This window comes from Trichechus manatus, unplaced genomic scaffold (assembly GCF_000243295.1).
Source record: "Trichechus manatus latirostris isolate Lorelei unplaced genomic scaffold, TriManLat1.0 scaffold00093, whole genome shotgun sequence".
Taxonomy (NCBI): Eukaryota; Metazoa; Chordata; class Mammalia; order Sirenia; family Trichechidae; genus Trichechus; species Trichechus manatus.
This window is the reverse complement of record NW_004444029.1, coordinates 10859374-10864684: the sequence shown is the minus strand read 5'-3', so window position 1 is coordinate 10864684 and position 5311 is coordinate 10859374.

Sequence of the window (5311 nt, the reverse complement as noted above, 5' to 3'; positions counted from 1 at the left end):
TTGTGCTGCTATTCTCACTATCCTTTTCCAAATTATTCCATCACCTTTATTGGAAGGAAATTTTATATGAACTGGTAAAAAGTCTGAATGATTAATTTTTTAAAATAAAATTTTATTCTGTTAAAAATATACGTAATCATTGGAGCTAGAACATGATAGTGTTGAATACTAAGGGTTCTTAAAAACAACTTTAGGTAATCAGTGAATAAACAAAGTATTATTTTGGGACAACTTTTTTATACCAAAGGAAGTGGCAGTGGTTAAGCCCTCGGTTGCTAACGGAAATGTCGGTGGTTGGAACCCACCAGACGCTCCTTGGAAACGCTATGAAGCAGTTATACTCTGTCCTGTGGGGTCTCTGTGAGTCGGAATCGAATTGACAGGAAATGAGTTTTTTATAGGAAAACAGCATAACCATCGATCGCTGATAGGATTTTGTTATCAGGAACAGTCGAGCGGGTAGAACTTCGGCCACTCCGGGGGTAGTGAGGGTAACAAGCACCCCGAGGAAATCTCTAAGTTGCGTCCGCCCCTCCAGTATCAAGATGAGTAGACACTGACAGCGGCGATGCGTCGGCAGAAACACTTCCCCCCTTCTTGTCTGGCTGCCTCAGTCAGGCACCTTTCATATTTGTGGCGCTTCGGCATGTCGTTCGATGCCTCCTCTGGCGCCCCCTTGGACTTGCGCCCAGAGGCAAGTGCCCACCTCTGCCCCTCCCCCACGCCTCTGTGGCCACTCACCCTACTTTCAGGAACTTGGTCTAAGAAAGCAGTCAGAGATCTATAAAAGAGAGTCACGGACAAGGAAGTTCACGACACTGTTACTTGCTAGAGTGAAAAATCTGAAATGACCTAAGTGTCAAAAAAAATAGAGAATTGTTTAATTAAATTATAATATGTCCACAACACTAAATCTATGGAGCCATTAAAATGATGCATTAGACGATTATCTAATGTATAGAAAAATGTCCACAATGATCTTTATTTGAAAGCCTTGTAAACCAATATATGGTGAAGGTCATAAAGTGGGGCCCATAGGCCAGATCTGTCCACAGACATGTTTTGCTCGCTACTCAGTATTTATAACTTTGAGCCAAGGTTTAAATATTGGGACAGTACAGTTAATAATCTGGATTTCCAGTGTCTCTACAATTCTGCATGTCTGCCTACCCTGTGTCCACATTGCCACCTCAAGGCAGCTGGAGCTTGAGAGTGGAGTAACTTCTGTAGTTCTGCACTGCACCAAGGTGGACCAGCCACCTGCACATGTTCACAGTCCCCTGACTGGCCCCAGGGAGGCAAGGGGTTGATATATACTATGTGATTTAAAATTTATAAAGATGATATGTATGTGTGTGGGAGCAGGTGTATAGGAAGATATGCAATACAATTTTAACAGTGGTAAAAATTCAGTCATAAAAGGACAAATATTGTATGATCTAACTTATATAAAATACCTAGGATAGGCACGTGTATAGAGGCCAAAGTTTATGAGTAGTTACCAGGAGTGGGCAGGAGGGAGGAGGGAAGGAAGACTCAATGCTTAGGAGACACTGAGCTTCATTTTAAGGTGATGGAAAAATTTGAGAATGGATAAGGTGATGGCTGAACAATATGATGAACATAATTAATGTCACTGAACATGTACTTGTACCGTATTTTTACGCAAATAACGAGTACCATCTACATTTGCTTGCCAACCGCACCCTCCCCCTCGAGATATTTTCTTAAGCATGCTGTGCTAATTTTTTTTTACAGCAACATGTAAAAAAAATTGACTTAACAGTGTTTATGAGAATATCTTGTGGGGGGGAGGGCACAGTTGGCAAACAAACATAGAAGGCATGCGTTATTTGAGCAAAACACGGTAATGACTGTTGAAATGTCAAATGTTTTGTTACATATCTTTACCACAATAAAAAATTAACTAATTGATTAATTAGAAGAAAAAGTTCACAGGTGCTCCCACACAGCATTTAAGGCCTTGCCAACAAGAAACATGTCAATCCTGTTCACTGTTGTATCCCCTGAAGTTATCCAGGAGAAAATTCTCCTCAGAATGATCAAGTAAAGCGGATCTTCTTGTATGATCCCACTTGTATTAAATATCTAAGGACCAAAGTTTATTAGTGGTTGCCAGGGGCAGATGGGAGGGAGGAGAAAGGAGGACTCTTGCTTAGGGTTGGGTATAAAACCAACACCCACTGCCATCAAGTTGATTCTGACTCATAGCGACCCTATAGGACAAAGTACAACTGCCCCATTGGGTTTCCAAGGCTGTAATCTTCACGGAAGCAGACTGCCACATCTTTCTCCCAAGGATCGCCTGGTAGGTTTGAACTTCTGACCTTTAAGTTAGCAGCTGAGCACTTAACCATTATGCCACCAGGGCTCCTTAGGGTCAGGTATACATGATTTGAAATCTTTTTTTCTTTTCCTTTTGGTTTACTTCTCTGATGTTCTAATTGGAAAGTCAGAAAAGAAATGCACAGTAATTTTTACCTTTTAATAGCCAAGGGCAGAAGGATGTTTGGAAGTACAGCAAAAATATGTATCAGAAATATATCACGTGAATGTGTTCAGCTAAAAAGAAAAACCAGCTTTTGTCAATGGAAGCCTAATGCAGAATTCCCTTGCACTGAATTCAGCTGTGCAGCCAGAAAATGTAATATATGGCCAATTTATTCGTGTCTGATCTTTGTCTTTTTGTTTATGTTTTGCGGCCTCCAGTGGAAAGCATCAAAGCACCCTTCCTTGCCTCTTGTGAGTAGCTGCACATTTCAAAGGTATCCTCTCCAGGAGCCTTCCCTGCCTGCTTCTCCCTCCGTAAAAAGGATATTTAGTCGGGGATGGAAGGGATGCTGTTAACCGGACCTGTAAGCCACTGGAGGGCTATTTCTCATGTGCCCACTAAATAAGTCCAGGCTGAAATCACCAGCACAGAGGTGTCAGCTAATTGAGGAATCAGACAGTCAGAGAGACCCGTGTGGGTGAGAAAACACCCTCACGCCAAGGACAAATCTTTGCTATGACATCTGAGCGAATACACAAATGAACTTGCCCAGTAAATTGCTTTCCTTCTCTAATATACAACTCTTGCTCCAGTGCCGGAGCCACTTTTTAATGAGTTGGTAGGTAAATATGGAGCCTGATGGAGAGAATTAGCTCATGCTTGTAAGTTTTCAATATTGAGACTAAAATGAAGATACAGATAGCAATTTGAATCTCATTTTCAAGCTTGCATGGATGAAGGGTCACAGAGGGAAGCTGACACAGACCAGAATATTGGGGGTGGGAGGGGTGGAGACAGTGACAAAGAAAAGCAGCCGATGCCAACGCAAAGCAAAGGCCCCTGCAGAAGGGCAGAAAGTCCTGACAGTGTACGTTCAGGAAAGGGGGAGCCATTTTCTCTGTGCAGGTGCACAGATACGGCATGCAGGGACGTGCAGATCTAAGGCAGCAGTCGGCCAGTGACAGTTATCTGCTCTCTGACCGCACAGTCAGCATCTTATGGATACTAAGAGAATTCAGGCAAAATTAGAATCCTAGAACACTTCTAGAACTGAGGAGACTTTGGAGCCGAACGTCCTCACCACCACAGAGAACATAAACCAAACTCAGAGAGGATCAGTGGCATCTCTCAGTTGAGAATGCAGATACTGTCAAGTCACAGACCCCTGCTCTTTCTGTGAGTTGAGGCTGGCAGCGCTGTTTAAAAACAAACAGTTCACCGTGAGGAGTGCAGTGGTGGTGTGGTGGGCAGACAGCGGGTCTGCTGTCCATCTGCCTGCATTCCCGAGGAAGACACCATCTCAAATCATTACAAGTAGTATTTTTGAGATGAAACGGAGCCAAAATAAAAGCCCCTCTCAGATAACCCATTGCCTTCTAGTATATTCCAATTCATAGCCACCCTACAGGACAGAGCAGAACTGCCCCATAGAATTTCCAAGTCTGTAATCTTTATGGAAGCAGACTGCCACATCTTCTTCCTGCAGAGCAGCTGGTGGGTTCGAACACTGATCTTTCAGTTTGCAGCCTAGTGCTTAACCACAGGTATAGGAGTTAGGATTTGGAACACATATTTTTGGGGGACACAGTTCAGTCTATAACGCCACGGTTTGCTTCTCTTCAGGCTAACTCATAATTCACCCTTAAAAATATTTTTTTTTCCAATGCTTCCCTTAATCTACCTTACTCTTAGATCAATTTTTTTGCTACTTTGCTTCACCCTTGAGTTAAAAATAGGAGTTCATCTGTCCACCTTACTGTTTGTTATCCATCCCAAACCCTGAGCGCTATAATTCATGTCACCAAATCCACTTTTAGTGAGCTCTTAATCTCTGTTTTTATCTCCTTATGTATTTTATTGAAACTACTTCATAATTTTCACATTCATTTAACCTCAGTGTGTGCAAATATTGCCTGGTTCTGTAAATCCATTGAGTCTTTTAAAACAACCATTTAAGGGTTTGCTTTCATTTGAGAAAGAACAAGCAGTTCATACTGAGAATAAAGGCGCTCGCAGAAGGTTGGATGTTATAAAACTTTCTAAAGCATGGAATCGTATCTAAAGAGAGATTAAACTTGATTCAAGTGGCTCCCAATCTTTATTTTAAAACACTGTTTGGAAATTTGAGGAAGTACTGGGTACATGAGGGGATGTACTGGTGCCAGGCACAATGAAATAATAACCACCCACTGCACCACCCCTGCCCCCCAGGATGCCTGCTTTTGGCGTTTCTGCCCTCCTGCCCCCTTAGACAGGGCTGTGCCACTGTGACTCACTAGTTTAGCCTTCGTTTAAAGAGGTCAACTTTGTGCACACAGTCGCTTGTTATTTTACTAGCAATACGAAAAAAAGAAAAAACACCACAGAGCAAAGCAGGTCAAGCTGTCACCTTTCAGCTTTCCAGTGGGCTTTGAAAGCAACCAAACAAGGGAAGAACCAGAGGCAGGCTGCTTGCAAGTTACATTCCTAAATGCAGGCAACAGAGCTGAGGATGTTTTATCATGAAGAGCAAGGACTGGGAGGCAGCCCTCAAAGGAGTGTGTCCTTGGGACCCAGTGGCTAAGTCTTCTCATCCCGACAGCACATGTGGACCATAATGAAAGCTGATTTATGGGTGCAGAGACCTCAGATCCAGGCTTAGGATGAGAACCAGCATGGTACCCTGGAGGGGCCCCACTCAGCAGGTGGCCATGCACCATCTTATCCCGAAAGGACTCTCAGTGCAGTAGGTCTGTATCCCTGGTCTTGCTGTTGGAGGTCAGCTTTAATCTAGTTATGACCCCGGATTCAAGGGTGATG